Below are 20,110 nucleotides of genomic sequence, written 5' to 3' on the forward strand. Positions count from 1 at the left end.
AGAAACAGGAATGAAGGATGCGCCCCGACAATCAGCAGCTGTTCAGGATAATCAGTAGATGACACACAAGAGGCCGCAGATGATGGAACTCACAGCAAAGAACAATTGCTAGAGGAACGAGGCAGATTGACTGCAGAACTGGGGGCAAAAAGAATAATCAATGTTTCAGGTTGAGACAGGTTCATGAATACAACTGAGGATTCTGCCGCTGCTGGGGATCTGGGACAGTACACAAGTGTTGGAGGAACTTGGCAGATCACGCAGCATCCATGAAAAGCAATAGGGAGTCAATAGCCTTTGCCCTTCTTCAGGTGTACCATCCCTGAACATCAGACTGAACACACCTGAAGAAGGGCTCAGGCCGAAACATTCTCTTCCTGTTCCCTTCCAAGGATGACTCCTGATCTGTATGGATAAGAAAGGCTCGGAGACATGGCCTGAATACCAGCAAAGGAAACTAGTTCAAGGAGACAACTTGAGACAGCATAGTTGGTCAAGTCAAGTTTATTGTGATCTGATTCTACAAGTACAACCTGACAAAAGTGTTCTCCGGTCCTCGGTGCAAAACACGCAGACACACAACCAGGCATAAAGCACAAACAGACAAATAATGCATATGCCGGACTGCTATTTTATCCATAAAAAATAAATAATATTGTTTGGTACAAATGAGAGCCTTGTGAGTGTGAAGAATTCCTTTGGTCGTTCAGCATCTTCACTTCCCATGGGGAGAATTTGCACCTCTGCCTGGTGCTGGCTTTGATACTCCTATATTTCTTTCCCAATGGGAGCCGCTGAAAGATGCTGTGTGCAGGGTGAAGGGGCTTTTGTGTGCCATCTTCAGATAATTATCCTGCCAGATCATATCGATGGGGGGGGGGGGGGGGGGAGAGGGAGACGCCAGTGATCCTCTCTTTGCTACTCTCATCTTTGCTGTCCCATCCATACTTTTGCAGCAACCATTCACGAGGCGATGCGGATGGCCAGGATGCTCAGAGCTCCTACAGAAGGCCACTTCAGCCTCCTCAGGAAGGCTGTGGTGCCTTCCTGACAAGTGATGATTAGGTGCTGAGTGTCCACCATAGGTCACTAGTCGAGTGAACTCCAAGGAACTTGGTGCTCTCCACTCTTTCCCCCCCCCCCCCCCCCACCACCACCACCACCACCACCACAGAGTTGTGTAGTGCTGGGTGCTCCTGAAGTCCACGATCAACCCCTTTGTCCAGGCTTTTGCTCCCCACTCCCCTCTTCATTGAGACCCAGGACAGTGACGACCCAACTCCCGTTGGGATGCAGTCCTGGGTCAGGAGCGGCCACTGAAGCAGAGGACAGGAAAGGGGGGAGGAGGGATGCAGCAGAGGACAGGGGAGGGGAAAGGGGAAGAACCTTCAGACGCTTCCAAAGCACAGAAATGCTGGAGGAGCAGAGCCGGTGGCGATACAATAATGTTGCCCTCCTGTGAGGAGTCCAGACCGCCGGCATTCCCGAGTCTTTGCAGAGGAGAAGGAGGTGGGGGAGGAGGGGGGGATTAGAGCCTCCCGTGACGGTGCAGGGTCCCTGGGGCGGGGTCGGCGGAGGGTTGGTTACTCCCAGCGAAGGGTTGGTTAACACTGCGGCGAAGGCTGGGATGGGGGGAGTTGGGGGCGGCGCTTCTGCTGTTCTCATGCTGCTGGGGATGGCGCTGTTCATCGCCCTGTCGCTCTCGCTCCGCAGCGACAACATGGCGAGCTGTAGCCGGCGCTGCTCCGGGCTGGACCTCTGAAGCCGAGCCCCCGCCTCCCCTCCCTCCTCCTTCACTGCCCGCCCAGTGGAGCGGAGTCCCCGGAGCGCTTGGTGCGGGGGCAAAAGGGGCGCGTCCAGCCCGGGGAGAGAGGCTGCAAACGGAGGTGAGCATTGCTTCCGACAGCCGGGTGGGGGTGGGTGGGTGGGGGGGGGGACGATCCTATTGTGGTGTTTGGGGGAGGCCGTGGTGAGGATTTCCCGCAACTCGCATTGTTTCGGATAGAAAAACATTCTCTCTCTCTCTCTCTCTCTCTCTATCCCCCCGCATCCACTCTCCCTTCCCCCCACTATTCATTCCCCTTTTTTCCGCTCTTTCCCCCTCCCCTCTCCCCTCTCCCCTTCCCCCTCCCCTCCCCCCTCCCCTTCCCCCTCCCCTCCCCCCTCCCCTTTCCCCTTTCCCTTCCCCCTCCCCTCTCCCCTTTCCCCTTCCCCCTCCCCTCCCCTCTCCCCTTCCCCCTTCCCCCTTCCCCCTCCCCTTCCCCCTTCCCCCTCCCCTCTCCCCTTCCCCCTCCCCCTCCCCTCTCCCCTTCCCCCTCCCCTCTCCCCTTCCCTCTCCCCTCTCCCCTTCCCTCTCCCCTTCCCCTCCCCCCTCCCCTCTCCCCTCCCCCCTCCCCTCTCCCCTCTCCCCCTCCCCTCTCCCCTTCCCTCCCTCTCCCCTTCCCCTCCCTCCTCCTCTCCCCTCCCCTCCTCTCCCCTCCCCTCCTCTCCCCTCCCCCTCTCCCCTCCCCCCTCTCCCCTCCCCCCTCCTCCCCTCCCCTCCTCTCCCCTCCCTCCTCTCCCCTCCCCTCCTCTCCCCTCCCCCCTCCTCCCCTCCCCCTCCTCCCCTCCCCCTCCTCCCCTCCCCCCTCCTCCCCTCCCCCCTCCTCCCCTCCCCCCTCCTCCCCTCCTCCCTCCTCCCCTCCCCCCTCCTCCCCTCCCCCCTCCTCCCCTCCCCCCTCCTCCCCTCCCCCCTCCTCCCCTCCCCCCTCCTCCCCTCCCCCCTCCTCCCCTCCCCCCTCCTCCTAGAAAATAGAGGCTGTTTTCTTAAGACACCCTCTCATAGCTGTCCTCAATGGAGTGAAGTCTGGTGCCCATGGTGCCACAGGCCAAGTGAACAGTCCAAGTGAACAGCCCTCTGGTGTTGTGTCTCGTCCTGAGACCTCCATACCAGACAGCGATGCAACCACCCAAAATGCTCTCCGCTGTGCACCTGTAGAAGTTTGAGAGTCTTCGGTGACATACTGAGTCTGCTCAAACACCTAACAAAGTACATCCGCTGGCGAGCCTTCTTTGTGATTGAATAGACATGGAGGCACCAGGACAGATCCTCTGATATGTTCACACACAGCAATTTTAAGTTCTTGACCCTCTCCACTGCTGAGCCCTTGACGAGGACTGGGCCATGTTCCCCTGACTTCCTCCTAAATCCCCAATAGTATCCTTGGTCTTGCTGATGTTGGGTGCAAGGTTGTTGCTGTGACACCACTCAACGAGCCGATCTATCTCCGTGCTGTCTGCTTCCACTTAACTGTTTGTGATTCTGCCAACAACTGTGGTGTCATCAGCAAATGTGTAGATGGCATTGGAATTGTGCCTGGCCACACAGTAAATAGAATGGAGGGCAACAGAGGTGTGTCTGTGTTGATAGTCAGGAGGAGATGTTGTCTCTAATTCATACTTTCAATGAGAAAGACAAGGATCCAGTTGTAGGGCCCCAGGGTTTGGAGCTTGTTGATTAGCACTGAGGGAATAATGGTGGTGAAGGCCAAGCTGTAGTTGAAAAGCAGCTCTATGTAGGAGTTCCTCTGTTTGAGGTTATCCAGAGTTGAGTGGAGAGCCAGCGATATTGTGTCTGCTGTGGAGCGATTGTGACAGTAGTGAATTGCAGTGGGCCAAGTTCTTTCCTTGGGTACATGTTACTTCTGGCCATGTCCAGCCTCTCAAAGCATTTCATCACAGTAGATATTAGTGCTAGTGAGCGAGAGTCATTTTGAGTCAGCTCCCTCTACTCTTCGTGGGCACTGGGGTGATTGATGCCCTTTTGAAGCAGGTGGTAACCTCTGACTGCAGCAATGAGAGGTTGAAAATATCCGTGAACACTCCAGCCAGGTGGTTGGCGCAGATTTTCAGTCCCCTGCCAGGTTCGCTGTCAAGGCCTGGTTCTTTGTGCGGGTTCATCCTCATGAATGATGGTCTGACATTGACCTCAGAGATCGATATTACAGCCTTTGCATGGATTCTCAGAGGCACTTTTGGGTTCTTCTCAGAGCGGTCATAGAAGGTGTTCAGCCCATTGGGTGGTGAAGCATCACAGCCATCTATGGTGTTTCCCCTCACTTTGCAGGCTGTAATAGCCTGCATTCCCTGCCATAGCTGGCGTGTAGCTGTCTCTGGCTTCCTCTTGGACTTCATGATCACCGGCCTTAAACACCCTTGATCTCACCCTCAGCAGATTCTGGTTGAGGAACACTTAGTATTTGCGCGTGGGCACACACTTGTCCATGCGAGTCTTGATGAAGATGGTGACACATGTTGCACATTCATTCAAGACTAAGGATGAGTTCTTGAATATGTTCCAGTTCACCCATTCAGAGCAGTTCTGCAGATGCTCCTCTGCCTCCCTCGACCATACTTTCACTGTCTTCCCCATTGGTGCTGTGTTCCTCGTCTTTGCTTGTACACGGGAGTAGAAGTACAGCCAGGAGATCAGACTTGCCGAGGTGTGGTCGAGGTATGGCTCGATGGGCATTCTTCATGGTGGTGTAGCAGTGGTCGAGTGTGTTGGCACCTCTGGTCTCGCATGTGACGTGTTGGTGGTAGTTTGTTAGAGTCTTAGAACATCAAACGCCACAGGACAGGCCCTTCAGCTCTCAAAATTGTGGCGACCCATATATTCCCTTTCTATCCCGTAACCCTCTTTTGTTTTTCATCCACTTGCTTGTCTAAGAGTCTCTTAAGTGCCCCTAATGTTTCACCCTCCACCATTATCCATGGCAAGACATTCCATGCACTCAAAACTCTCTGCATAAAAACTTACCCATGATGTCTCCTCTATTAAACGTTCCTCCCTTCACTTTGTTCACATGTCCTCTGGTGTTTGCTGATCATACCCTGGGAAACAGGCCCTGGCTGTCCACCCTATCTATGCTGCTCATAATCTTGTAGACCTCTATTAAGTGTCTTCTCATTCTTCTAGGCTCCAACGAGAAAAGTCCAACTTTGCTAATCTTGCCTCATAAGACTTGTTTTCCTCATCGACAAGGCAACATCCTGGTAAATCTCCTCTGCACCCTCTCCATAGCTTCCACATTCTTCCTATAATGAGGTGACCAGAACTGAACACAATACTCTTAAGTGTGGTCTCACCAGAGATTGGGTTATAGAATTGCAACATGACCTCTCTATTCTTGAACTTAATCCCCCTATTAATGACGCCCAGCAACACATAGGCCTTCTTAATTATCCTATCAACCTGCGCGGTGACCATGGGCATATCTAGCGTATGACGGCCATTGCACATGCACTAGGTGCCACAAAGGAGGCGCCACTGTCTTCGCCTTGCCTGCCCAATATCTTACTGTTTTAACCTGATGTGTCTGCAGACTTTGGAATTTTATTCTGGGGAGGGTGTTTGGTTTTTGTTGATTTGCTCAGCAGCCTGGGCCCGTCAGCACCCAGGGGTGGCACAACCCAGGTCTCCCATGGTGATTTGGTGCTGGAGATGGCTCAGGGTGCTGCAGTCCAGCAAGCTGCTGGTTATGGAGGGGCTGAGGGCCATCACTCGTGTGTCCCACTGCGGAGTTCGGTCTTGGTTCCAGTGTTGGTTATGTTGCAGCTTCCCCTTGCTCCCTGCCTGAGAACCAGGCCACGGTTGTCAAACTCTGCCTGTGTGTCCTGGCGGCCGCTGGCATTGCCACCTCCCCTCTCATCGACAAGGGCTCAGCATCTCCACAGCGCCGTAGATCATAGAAACATAGAAGATAGGAGCAGGAGTAGGTCATTCGAGCCTGCTCCGTCATTCAACGAGATCATGGCTGATCTTAAAGTTCAGTACCCCGTCCCCCGCCTTTCTCTCCGTAACCTTTAATACCCTTATACTGAAGAAATATATCTAATTCCCTCTTAAATAGATTTAATGAACCTGCCTCTACTGCCCTCTGTGGCAATGAATTCCACAGATTCACCACCCTCTGGGTCAAGAAATTCCTCCTCATCTCGGTCCTAAATGGTTTGCCTATTATCCTCAAACCATGGCCCCGGGTTCTGGATTTTCCCATCATTGGAAACATCCCATCTGCATCCATTCTGTCCAGTCCTGCCAGAATTTTATATGTCTCTATGAGATCCCCTCTCAATCTTCTAAACTCCAGCGAGTACAATCCCAATTTGTGCAATCTTTCCTCATAAGTCATTCCTGCCATTCCAGGTATCAGCCTGGTGAATCGCCTCTGCACTCCCTCCAGTAAGGTATCCTTGTTCCTATACTCAAACCCTCTTGATATGAAGGCCAACATACCATTTGCCTTTTTAACCGCCTGCTGTACCTGCATGCTCGCCTTCAGAGACTGATGTACAAGTACCCCTAGGTCTCTCTGCACTTCCCCATCTCTTAATCTATTGCCATTCAAATAGTAATCTGCCCTCCGGTTTGTATTACCAAAGTGGATAACCTCACATTTATCCACATTGTAGTGCATTTGCCATGTATCTGCCCAGTCCCTCAATTTATCCAAATCACACTGGAGCTTCCTGACCCTCTCTTCCGTGCACACAACCCCTCCTAGCTTAGTGTCATCTGCAAATTTGGAGATATTACATCTAATCCCCTCATCCAGATCATTAATGTAAATTGTGAACAGCTGGGGTCCCAGTACAGATCCCTGTGGCACCCTACTGGTCACCGCCTGCCACTCAGAAAACGAGCCATTTATCCCAACTCTCTGTCTTCTACCTGCCAGCCAGTTCTCAATCCACATCAATACTTTGCCCCCAATCCCATGAGCCTTGATTTTGGAAGCCAGTCGTTTATGCGGGACCTTATCGAAGGCCTTTTGGAAGTCCAGGTACACCACATCCACTAGCTCTTCCCCCATCTATTTTACCTGTCACCATCTCAAAGAATTCCAATAGATTTGTCAAGCACGATTTACCTTTTGTAAATCCATGTTGACTCCGTCCGATCCCTTCTCTGCTAGTCATATGCTCCGCTATTACATCCTTAATAATGGATTCCATCATTTTGCCCACTACTGATGTGAGGCTCACCGGCCGATAATTCCCCGCTTTTTATCTACCCCCCTTTTTAAATAGTGGGGTAACATTTGCTACCTTCCAATCCATGGGTACTGATCCTGAGTCTATCGAGTTCTGGAAAATAATTCTTAAAGCATCTGCTATCTGAATGGCCACTTCCTTGAGTACCCTAGGATGTAGATTATCAGGCCCTTGGGATTTATCTGCCTTCAATCCCATGAATTTCCCCAAGACCATGTCCTTAGAGATACTGATTTCTTTTAGTTCCTCCCTTGCATTAGTCTCTATGTTTTCCAACATCGTTGGGAGGTTATTTGTATCCTCTCTTGTAAAAACAGAACTAAAGTAAGAATTTAATTGGTCTGCCATTTCCTTATTCCCCATTATATATTCCCCTGATTCCAACTGCAAAGGACCTATTCTGGATTTCACCAATCTTTTCCTCTTGACATATTTATAAAAGCTTTTGCAGTTGGTTTTTATATTTGCCGCAAGTTTACTTTCGTAATTTATTTTTGCTCTCTTGATTAATCCCTTTGTCCTCCTTTGCTGCATCTTGAACTGCTCCCAGTCTTCGGTTGCGGTACTTTTTTTGGCCAATAGATATGCTTTCTCTTTAGACCCAATGCTGTCTCTAATTTCCCTTGTTATCCACGGTTGAGTCACCTTTTTTGGTTTATTTTTATGCCAAACCGGTATAAACGATTTTTGCAATTTCTCCATTAGATCTGTGAATGCTTTCCATTGTCTATCCACATTCAACTTCCCCATAAACACCACCCAATCAATCTTACTCAACTCCCGTCTCATACCATCATAATTCCCTTTATTTAAATTCAGGACCTTAGTCTCAGTTTTAATTTCATCACTCTCCATGTCGAGTGAGAATTCGATCATATTGTGATTGCTCCTACCCAAAGGGCCTCGCACAACAAAATTGCTGATTAGCCCCTTATCATTGCATAATACCCAATCTAAAATGGCCTGCTCCCGAGTTGGTGTTTTAAGAATAAATTGGATAGGTACATGTATGAGAGAGGCCTGGAGAGTTATGGAATGCGAGCAGGTCAGTGGGACTAGGGAGATGGTTGGCACAAACTAGAGGGGTTGAATGGCCTATGTTGTAGCTTTGTGTTTCTAGACTGCCCATGTTGCTGGCTGTGTGTGGGGTGGTGGGGGGAGGGAGGGTTGTTGGTTGTCACTTCTCATTTCCAGTGTTTCTGAGTGAGAGCACCAGCAGCTGATTTTTATGACAAGTAGTAATCTATACTGGTGCAAAGCAATTTTTAAAAATGTATTTTCACATGGTTAAGTATTGCACATACAACCATGGTTTATCTTGTGAGTGAACAGATTGTTAAGGTGCATTCCTAATCAAAAGTGTGTACATTAGAGGCAAGAGCATAGAATTGAAAAGACAAAAAAAGTTGTATTTTAGAATCCAAAGGATTCTGTCTGTGATTTTTATTTTTGAATTGAAATGTTCACATATCCCTGGACATGGGTAAACTGAGCAATGCCTATTACCCATCCGTTACCCATAATCCCCCATGTAGCTGGAACTGCTCAGCTAGAGCCAGGGAAATGCAGAGCAGTTCCAGCTGCTTGGGGGATTATGGGTGAGGGAGACGGCAATTTTTCCTGCAGAGGCTGCAGCTTCCAGCTGGGAACGGCAGGTAATGAACATGAGGCTTGGGTCGCTTCAACACGGGCTGGAGTCTGGAGCGTCCCACTTTGGCGACTGGGAATAATAAACCTTAATGTGGTGCGGCGTGGTTCGCATCGAGGGTTCTGTTAGTGAGAGGGGGAGCTGGTGGGGGCAAGAGGAGGGGGAGGGGATGGACCACTGGTTCACTTGTAATAAATTGCAACACTATATGTGAAATTTACAAGGATATGTCAGGCAGCACAATTGGTGTAGTGGTTAGCACCAGCCCAATTGTGCCTGAAAATCGCCCAAATGTCAACTTTATGAGCAATTTTTTTTTAAACAGAGGGATGCGCAATTTCAGTGCGACACGTAAGCCCAATTTTACCTAGATCTGTCACTGGTGGCAACCTTGAGGGATGCCGACCATTAATCCTGTACTCAGCCTTCTGGTTTGAAAAAATGCATCATCTCACACTTATCCAGATTGAACGCCATCTGCCACTTCTCCGCCCATCTCTGCATCCTGTCTATATCCTCTTGTAACCTTCGACAACCTTCAGCTCCATCCACAACTCCTCCAACCTTCGTGTCATCTGCAAACCTACTGACCAATCCTTCTGCCTCTTTAACCAAGTCATTTATAAAAATTACAAAGAGCAGGGGTCCCGGAACAGATCCCTGTGACACTCCACTAGTCACTGACCTCCAGACAGAATACTTTCCCTCCACTACTACTCTCTGCTTTCTACATACAAACCAATTTTTTATCCACACAGCAAGGTTCCATGCCTCATGACTTTTTGAACATGTCTCTCATGGGGACCTTGTCAAATGCCTTGTAAAGTCCATGTAGACCATATCAATCACCCCACCCCTCATCAATTTCTTTTGTTACCTCCTCAAAAAGCTCAATTAGGCTTGTGAGGCACGACCTTCCCTTCACAAAGCCACGCTGACCATCCTTGAGTAGACTGCACTTCTCCAAATGCTCATAGATCCTTTCCTTAAAAATCCTCTCCAATAATTTGGACACCACTATAATCCCAGGATTCTCCCTTACCTTTGTTAAACAAGGGAACTAAGTTTGCCATTCTCCAATCGTCCATCACCTCCCTTGTGGCCAAAGAGAGCTCAAAGATCATCACTACTGTTCTCACTTCCCACAGCAATCTGAGGTATATCGTGTCTGACCCCAGGGAGGGACATCAATCTTGATGTGTTTAAGAAGATCCAACACTTCCATAATCTCCACATTGTCCAGCACACAGGCCTGTTCTGTTCTGGCCTCACCCTGATCAAGGTCCTTTTCTGATGTGAATACCAAGTATTAATTTAGGACCTCCCCAACCTCCTCTGCCTCCAAGCACATGTTGCTTCCCTTATCCTTTAGTGGCCCCTGCCTTCGTTCTTGTTATCCTTCTGTTCTTCACATACGCATGAATGCCTTGGGGTTCTCCTTAATCCTACAAGCCAAGGCCTTCTCATGTCCCCTTCCAGCTCTCCTGTCCATTTTAAACTACCATATAGTTGATACCTTCCTGTTTCCTGCTTCCTATATCTAATGTATGCTTCCTTCTTCCTCTTGATCAGCTTCCTCAACCACTGTTCCCTTCTCCAAACATCTTTTCATCCTTGAACATCTGTTTCTAATTTACTCTCGCTAGTTCCTGCCTCATCCCATTGTAATTATCCCTTTCCCGATGAAATACTTTCCCATTTTTTCTGCTTTTATTCTTATTCATAGCTATGCTAAAACTCAGGGTGTTGTGGTCACTCTCTCCAAAATGCTCCCCTACTGAGAGGTCCACCACCTGACCAGGTTCATCCTTCAGAACCAGATCCAGTGCAGCCTCTCCTCTTGTTGGCTGGTCCTCATACTGTGTCAGGAATCCTTCTTGACCACACCTGAAAATTCAGCCCCATCTATCCCTCTTGCAGTCAGGAGGTGCCAGTCAATATTAGAGACGTTTAAATCACCCATAACTACAACCCTGCCTTTCCTGCACCATTCCAAAATCTGCCTGCTTATCTGCTCTTTGGTGTCTATAGGCTAATCCCAGAGCAGTGATTGCTCCCTTCCTATTTCTGACTTCCGTCCACACTGACTCAGTGGACCCTCCCTCTGCAGCGACCTCCCTTTCTATAGCTGGATATTATCCCTGACCAGCAATGCTACTCCCCTCTCACCTAGCCCCCCCCCCCCCCCCCCACCCCCTGCCCTTTACCTCACATCTTAAACACTGGTACCTGCATCAACCAATCTTGTCCTTCCTCCACCCAAGTTTCAGTAACGGCCACAACATCGTAGTTCCACATACTGATCCAGGCTCTGAGTTCATCCTCTTTATTCCTAATACTCAGTGTTGAAATAGACACATTTCAACCCCTTGAACTGACGACCTTTATGCCTGTCCTTCCTCACTCGGAGCACATAGCATCATGCTTTTGTCCTTCTACACTAATCTCTGCTCTCACATTCTGGTTCCCACCCCCCTGCCAAACTAATTTAAACCCCCCCCCCCCCCCCCCCCCCAACAGCTCTAGCAAACCTGTCTGCCAGGATATTGGTCCCTTTCCAGTTCAGCAGTTCAGGTGCAGCCTGTCCCTTTTATACAGGTCAGACCTTCCCCAGAAGAGATCCCAATGATCCACAAATCTGAACCCCTGCCCCAACACTTCAGCCACACATTCATCTGCCACAACTTTCAATTCCTACCCTCTCTGGCACGTGGCACAGGCATTAACCGTGAGATCACCACCCCTGAGGTCCTACTTTTTAACTTCTTTCCTAACTCCCTATATTCCCTCTTCAGGACCTTGTCACTACTCCTATCCATGTCATTGGTCCCCACATGAGCGACAACATCTGGCTGCTCACCCTTCCCCTCCAGAGTGCTGTGAACTCGATCAGAGACATCCCTGAACCTGAAACCTGGGCGGCAACATACCATCCTGGGGGTCTTGATTTTGCTCACAAAGCAGTCCTATCCACTTGCCTAACCAACAATTCCCAATCACCATAGCACTCTTCTTCAGGTGGCCTGATTGAAGTCCCCTACAATGATCAGGAAGGCATCAGGATGTTCTGTCTCGTGGCTTCTAATCACGGTGCCTAGTCCTTCCAGAACCAGCCTTGTTGGACTGGGGTGGAATCTGCACCGCGACCATGATGATTGTGGTGAACTCCCTTGACAGGTAGAATATACGACACTTGATTGCTAGATGTTCCAGGTTGGGGGAGAAGCATTGAGACATATGTACACCACGATGAATTGATGATGGCACAAACCTCGCCTCCCCTGCTTTTTTCCTGATGCTGGTGGCCAGGCAGCGTGGTGGAGGGTGTAGCCCATGGGCTGTAGCTCCATGTCCAGAATGTCCTCATTTAACCAAATTTCTGTGAAGCGCATCACTCCCTGATATCTCTCTGATGTTGTAATCTGGCTCAGAGTTCATCGTTTGTCCTCCAAGGAGGATGGTAGGGAGAAGAAGCCTCAGGGCCCGGCATCTTAGCTTAATGTGTTCCCCCCCCACCCGCATCTACATGGTTGGGTCTTCTTTACATGTGTACTGAAATGCAGGAAAAATCCTTGTTTTGTGTGCTATCCAGGCAAGTCAACCTTTATGTAGTACACTAAATGGTGCAAAATAAAACAAAATCAGAAAGAGTACGCAGGGTCTCGATTTAATGTCTCATTTAAAAAAAAAGACAAGGCAGTCTTCAGATCTAGAATGGTTCAGGAACCCTCGACCATTGGCCCAGCAGGAGTGAATGTAGCCCCTATTGGCTGAGGGAAATGAACAGTGCAGTGAGATTGACCTGACTGCCGCTTGCGGACGAGAGCATCAGTGACATTGACCAAATGGCAGCAGACACACAGGATACTGTAGATGCCGGTATCTGAAGCCAAAGGAACTCTGCTGGAGGAAGTCGGTGGGTCAAGCAGCATCAGTGGGAGACATCAAGTGGTCCTGATGAAGAGTCTCAGCTCAAAACCCCCTTTCTCCCACTACTTCTCTTCCCATTGGGTTCCCCCAGCAGAGTGTGTTTGGCAGCATCCTGGAGGGAAAGACTACATCTTGGAACCCATCCAACTGGTAGGTGTGGATGTCAGACTTGCAAACTGTCTAAAGTTGTAAGAGAATGATTCTTTTAGTAAGCGAGCCATATATTGAAATAAATTGGAGTATTCAGATTAGCTTAGGAACAAAGACTCAGTGAAGTGTGACTTGGACGCTGATTATTACGCTGGATGCAATCCAATTCTGCCAAGCTGCTGGCTGCCTGCGCCAAAAGTCCGTCCTTGTTCCCTGCATGTCGTGAAGGTCAGATTTTGTGAGGCAGAAAGCCTGCTAATACATCTCTGAAGAAATGTAGCAGATTCTATATAAATGCAAATTGTTTAAACTGAAAACAAGGTTTTGGAACCCATATTGAATTTAAATTAAAAAAAAAAATGGACAACAATGAGATGTTCCCCCTAGCAAGTACAGGGTCTGCCTTGCCCAATGACCATCCCTCCCAATTAACTCCCCTGCACTTCTGTCCCTTCATGCTGCAGTAAACGTGGGGAGAACTTCTTTCTCATCCCCTTCGGTGGGTGTACTGGGCCAGATCATCAAGTGTGTACGGAATGGGGACATTCAGCTTGGCAGAATGGAATGCGCCATCACAACCCTCAGATGGAGGGGGAGGGTAGAAATTCAGGAGGAGAGATGGGTGGGTGGGTCCCATGTTTAGAAGAAAGAGAGGTGACCTCATTGCAACATGAATTTTTCTTCAGTGGCTTGATGTTGGGCAGCTTGCGGGGAATTCTCCGGGCCTCTGTGTCCATACTTGAGATACAGACTACAAATAAGGAGAAGGCCACTCAGCAGAGATGAGAGGAAATTTCTTCATTGGGGGCAGTGGAGGTTTGGATCTCTGAGTGTATACAAGTCAGAGCTAAAGATGCTTCGATGTGGAGGGAATTGGAGAGAATGCAGGAGGAAAGTGCGGAGGCAGAAGGTCAGCCGTGAACTGATTGAGCTGCCGGGAAGGTTCAAAGGGGTTGATACTGTCCCTGATGCTGCTTCATGGATCGTTGAGCTGTCTCAGAGCTGTAAACTCAAAGTCCAGGCTTGTAACATCTGAAAACTCTTACAAAAACAAGCACCTGCCAGAACTAAAAATTCCCCTACAAACAAGAACAAGTGACTGGAGGAGCTCAATGAGTTGATCAGCATCAGTGAGAGAGGAAGAATGGTCAACATTTTGGATTTGGAGCCCTTCATCTCGAATCAAGATTTTGGCAGGTGTGATTAGCAAAGTAGATAGCATGGACAGCACCAGTGACCCTGGTTCAAATCCACTGATGCCTGTAGTTTGTACGTTCTCCCTGTGACGTGCATTGGTTTCCTCCCATGTTTTAAAGACTGATAGGGTTGCTAGGTTGATATTGGCCACATGGGTGTATTTGAGAAATATGTGCTCATGAGCTGGAAGGGCCTGTTACCCTGCTGTTTCTCCGCACAAAAAAAATGGCAGTCTTGATGAAGAGTTCTGGCCTGAAACATTAACCACCCTCACCCACGGATGCTCCTCGACTCGCTGAGTTCCAGCATCTATGTGTCTCCAGGGATTTTCCTCCTTTGCTAAGCCAGTCAACATTTTAAAATTATTTTTATTTAGACATACAGCACGGTAACAGGCCATTTCGGCCCACAATTCCACGCTGCCCAATTAACTTACATCCCTGGTAATTTTTGAACGGTGGGAGGAAACAGGAGCCCCCGGGGAAAACCCACGCAGACACGGGGAGAATGTATAAGCTCCTTACAGACAGCACGGGATTCGAACCCCAGTTCGGATTGCTGGCACTGTGAAGGTGTCGTGCTAACCTCTTCGCCATCCTTGCCGCCCTGGGGCAGAATTTTCCTTCGGGCCATCAATGGTGTGCTGGCAAGGTTTCTGGAGGGAATTTGGCAGCTTTGGACCAGGACATGTACACACTGCACCCCATTTTCTGGTCATTCGCATGGTGAAACAAACCAGCGGGCACCTTAGAGCTGGTCAAGTGCAAACCAGAGAACATGGCAACAGTTAGACCAGAGGCAAGACTTCAAACTGTTCCTTTTTCATGCAGATGGAGGGTGCAATAGTTTGATCTAAAACCAATGTCTTGTGCCTAAACAAGGGAGATTAAAACAGGCTATTTGGTGGAACAGTGGATGACTTCCAAAGAGAGTTTTCACAGTGCTGAATTGTAAGGGTAGTGACAGCCAGCTTTGAATAACAAAGGAAATGAAGGAAGGCATCAAGTTAAAAGCTCATACATACAATGTCACCTACTGTTTGGGGAAACAGGAAAAAAACTGAAAAAGGACACCAAGTGAGCATTAAAGAAAGATGGATTATAAATTAGCACAAAGTATTAAAAACATCTACTCAGGTGTACAGAGTGAGGAAGAAGGTGCTTGGCTTCATTGGTCAGGGCATAGAGTATTAAAGTTGGGACCTCATGATCCCGCTGCACAAGGCAGTGAGACCATACTTGGAGAATTGTGTGCAGTTCTGGTCACCCCGCCGCTGGAGGGATATCCATAAGCGGGAAGGGGTGCAGGAGAGACTCACAAGGATGTTCCTGGGTCTGGGGGGGCTTTTCGGGAGAGGTCGGATCAACTGTGCCTTTATTCTCTCGAGTTTAGGAGGCTGAGGGGTGATCTTATAGAGGTTCACAAAATCATGAGGGGCATGGATAAAGTAAATGCTCAGAGACTATTTCCTAGGGCAGATGATTTGAGAACGAGATGGTCTAGGTTTAAGTTGAGAGGAGGAAACTGAGGGAATTTTTCCATTCAGAGGGTGCACCTTATCTCAAATGGGCTGCCAGAGGAAACTGTAGAAGGTATCATATTCAAAAGGCATTTGGACAGATAAATGGATGGGAAGGGCTTGGAGGGACTCTGACCAAGTGTAGGCAATTGGGATAAGCCCAGAATTCCATATTGGTGGGCATGGATAAATTCAGCTCTAGGGTCTGCATGTGCTGGATGGGAACACTACATAGACTGCATCAGAGTTCAAGGTTAACCCACTGTTCCAGTACGGTGGTAATTGGCACCACCTGCTGCACCCTGTGCTGTGGAATCATGGTCATGGAGTGTTTTGAAGGTGGCAATCGATTCAGCATTTCCCGGCATGGCTGGAGATACAGAGTCGAGGATAACATTAGTTCAGCCATGATTGTGTTGAATGACAGGGCAAGCTAGCTTAAGGGATCAAGAGGCCTCCTCTGGGTCTTTGAGTTGAACCTGGATGAACAGAATAGGGATGAGGGAGTAGGTCATTGTGGGGAGGTGGAGAAGGCAGAGGTTCCACCCAAAACATCATGTTGAAATTATCCCTTCCAAAACACTGTGTGCTCAATGAAAAGTGGATACTCTGTCATGTGGGTAATACAGCAGCTGGTGCACAGCAAGCTCCCATAATTGGCAATTTGATGATCTCCATTTGTTTTATGTTGTTAATTGAGGGTTTACTGTTCTGCAGGGCACTCAGTTCCCATGGGAAAGCTGGAAGTATCAGGTCATAGTAACCAGTGCTGGACAGTGAGGAATGATGATCTGTTTACCCATCTGTGGCTCCCTAAGATTTTCAAGAAAACTTTCCTGTACCTCTTTCAAGTTCTGCTTTTAAAGATTCAAGATTCTCAGTGCATGGGGTGGTTAGGAGGACGTATGTCAGAAAAAAGGGCAGGAAGAGAGGGAAAAATCAACCGTGGTTAACAAAGGAAATAAAGGAAAGTATAAAATTGAAGGTGCAGGTGTACAAAGCTGCAAAGAGCAGTGGGAAACTGGAAGATTGGGATAACTTTAAGAGACAACAAGGGGTTAGAAAGAGGGTAATAAGAAATGGGAAAAAGGATTATGAAAGTAAATTGGCACAAAATATAAAAACAGAAAGCAAAAAATTTTATAAATATATAAAACGGAAGAGGATGGCCAGAGTTGACATAGGACTCTTGGGGGATAAGAAAGGAAAACTGGTAGGAAAAAAATGAGGAAATGGCCGAGGCATTGAACAAATATTTTGTGTCAGTCTTCACGGTGGAAGACACGTCCAGCATGCCCAAGTGCGGAGTTAAGGATGCGAATGTTGGGGAAGACCTTGATAAAATAGTTGTTACAAAGGAAGTAGTGATGGAGAAACTAATGGGACTAAAGCCAGACAAATCACCTGGTCCTGATGATATGCATCCAAGGGTTCTGAAGCAAAAGGCAGAAGTTATAGTTGATGCATTGGTGGTCATATACCAAAATTTCTTGGATTCTGGGCAGGTCCCAGCAGACTGGAAGACAGCAAATGTCACGCCACTTTTTAAGAAGGGATGTAGGCAGAAGACTGGAAATTATCGGCCAATTAGCTTGACGTCTGTAGTTGGAAAAATGCTTGAAGCCGTCATTAAAGATGAAATAGTGAAACTTTTGGAACATGAGGGTTCAATCAGGCAGACGCAGCATGGTTTTAGAAAGGGAAGATCTTGTTTGATAAACTTGTTAGGATTCTTTGAGGATATAATGGGTGCGGTTGATAGAGGGGAACAGGTTGATGTTGTATCTTTGGATTTCCAGAAAGCGTTTGATAAGATGCCGCACAAGAGACTTATCAGTAAGTTACAGGAAAGAGGAGTCCAGGGAAGTATATTGGCCTGGATTGAAAATTGGTTGTCTGACAGGAGGCAGAGAGATAAGTGGGAGTTTTTCAGGTTGGCAGAGAGTAGTAAGTGGAGTGCCACAGGGGTTGGTGTTAGGCCCACAACTGTTCACCATTTACATTGATGACTTGGAAGAGGGGACAAAATGTGGTGTAGCCAAGTTTACGGATGACACCAAATTGAGTGAAAGAGCAAATTATGAGGATATGGAGAGTCTGCAGAGGGATATAATTAAGCTGGGCAAGTGGCCAAAGGTCTGACAGATGGAGTACAATGTTAGTAAGTGTGAAAATATCCACTTTGGCAAGAAAAATAAAAGCTGAATATTATTTAAAGGGTGAAAAACTACAGCATGCTGTTGTGCTGAGGGACTTGGGAGTGCTTGTGCATGAATCGCAAAAAGTCAGGTTGCAGGTGCAGCAGGGTATTAAGAAGGCAAATGGAATGTTGGCCTTCATCGCTAGAGGAATTGAATTCAGGAGTAGGGAGGTAATGTTGCAATTGTATAAGGTACTGGTGAGACCACACCTGGAGTACTGTGTCCAGATCTGGTCTCCATATTTGAGGAAGGATATACTGGTTTTGGAGACAGTCCAGAGGAGGTTTACTAGGTTGATCCCTGGGATGAAGGGGTTGACATGATGAAAGATTAAATCGTCTAGGATTGTATTCGCTCGAGTTCCGAAGAATGAGAGGAGATCTTATAGAAACATATAGAATTATGAAGGATATGGATAGGATAGATGTAGGAAGGTTTTTTGAGCTGGCCGCAGAAACTAAGATGAGAGGACACAGTCTCAAGATTCGGGGGAGTAGATTTAGGACAGAGATGAGGAAAACTAGTTTTTCCCAGAGAGTAGTGAATGTTTGGAATTCTCTATCCAGGGAAGTGGTTGAGGCTGCTTCATTGAGATTAATTTTTACATGATAGAGGAATTGGGGGTTATGGGGAAAAGGCAGGTAGGTGGAGTTAGGTCATAAATTAGATCAGCCATGATCTTATTGAATAGCGGAGCAGGCTTGATGGGTCATTTTTGGCCTTCTCCTGTTCCTGCTTCCTATGTTCCTATGTTGTGCTGGCTTTCATAAATCAGGGGATTGAGTCGTGAGGTAATTTTGCAGCTTTATAAAACTCTGGTTCGATCACACGAAGTAATTATTCCATCATTACAGGAAGGACGTAGATGCTTTAGAGAGGCTGCAGAGGAGATTTACGGGGCCGTTGCATGAATTGGAAAAGATGCCATAGGTTGACTAAGCTTGGGCTTTTCTCTTTGAGTGACCAAGGATGAGAGGTAACTTAATAGAGATAAATAAGATTATGAGAGGGCTAGATAGGGTGGACAGCCAGCACCATGTTCTCAAAGCAAAATTCAATGCCAGAGGACATTTGTTTAAGGTGAGTGGAGGAAAGTTTATGGTCAATGTCAGAGGTTTTTTTACCTAGTAGATGGTGCTTGGAATGCATTGCCAGGGAGGGGCGTTGGGTGGGGGGGGGGGGGGCACGTGTGAAGACTGATATGACAATGACATTTAAAAGATTCTTAGATAGGCATATGAATGTAAGAAAACTAAATGGTTATGCGTGTGAGGTAGAAAGAATTAGATTGGTGTGCAGTTGGTTTGCATAGGTTGTTCCAACTTTGTGGGCTGAATGTACTGTAATGTTCTGTGTTCTATAAATGAACAAAATGCCTTTACTTTTGTTGGCCTGGAAAGTATTTCTGACCCAGCAACTCCCAACAAAAGGAGCAATAAATAGTACTTCCAGAGACACCGAGTGCCCATGAATTCACTGCCAGTTCTCTTGCAACCCCAAATTATTGGATGTATCAGGGCAGCCCCAGCCTTTCTATTGATCATTCCCTCCCTCACTGATTCTCTGCAATCAGCAAAATGTTACAAGAACCTATAAAAACCAAAGCAAAATCACATGTATTTAATCTTATCCTGGAAGATCTGATGAGATTATGTTATTTAATCCTTTCTCAATTCATTGACAATCCTTCACGTAGCAGAACAACAGCATTGTTGAGTTTTTAAGCAAATTAAATCAAAATCTGTAAATTACAGCAGGGATGTCATTAAACCATAAAGACTGCCTTATTTCAATGAGTTTGTATCTGATTTTGGGTAAAGCCCGTTGGAATCTTTCTTGTTTCAGTTTTGGGGAGAGGCTGGGGATTGTTCCCAAAGGAGTGGAGAAGCATCAGGGAGGATTTATTTGAGGTGTTAAAATGGATTAGGGTTTCTTATGGATCAAGGAGAGAGAGATAAAAAATATCCCACTGATAGATAAATGACCAGAGAAGAAGATTGGTAGAAGAGCATAAGGGGCCTTGAGTATTTCTTTCACACGAGGAATGACTAAAGGATTCTCAAAGACGTTACTGGGACAAGAAGTCTGGAGTTGTGAGGTGAGATTCAGTTCGCTGGGGCTGTTTTCGAACAGAATATTGCAGCACACAGTGCAAATCCTTCAGCCCACAGTGTTGTGCTAAACCATGAAAGCCAACTCCACAACAATCTAATCTTGCATCTATGGGCCTATTGAAGGGTCTTAAATCTCCCTATTGTACCAGCCTCTACCACTAACCCCAGTACTGCATTCCAGGTACCCTCCGCTCTGTGTCCGCTAAAGTTGCCTCCACTCACCTTAAACAGATTCCTTTGGTGCCTCCTATTGTCGCCCAAGGGAAAAGGTGCTGGCTGTCTAAGCCCCTCATAATCTTGTGTTCCTCTGTCTCTC

The 20,110-nt window shown here is 47.6% G+C and overlaps 1 protein-coding gene across 2 annotated transcripts in view; it reads left to right on the forward strand.

Annotated features, from left to right (window-relative positions):
* The first annotated feature begins 1,640 nt into the window (after positions 1-1,640).
* The window catches only part of LOC138739013 (FERM, ARHGEF and pleckstrin domain-containing protein 1-like), a 302,053-nt gene continuing 283,583 nt past the window's right edge, over positions 1,641-20,110 (forward strand). The window contains exon 1 of one of the 2 annotated variants that reach the window (XM_069890341.1): positions 1,641-1,886. The gene's annotated coding sequence lies outside the window, so the exon portion shown is untranslated. The remainder of the gene's footprint in view (positions 1,887-20,110) is intronic. The other variant, XM_069890340.1, reaches the window with a different exon arrangement.

Source organism: Narcine bancroftii, chromosome 7 (assembly GCF_036971445.1).
Source record: "Narcine bancroftii isolate sNarBan1 chromosome 7, sNarBan1.hap1, whole genome shotgun sequence".
Classification (NCBI taxonomy): Eukaryota; Metazoa; Chordata; class Chondrichthyes; order Torpediniformes; family Narcinidae; genus Narcine; species Narcine bancroftii.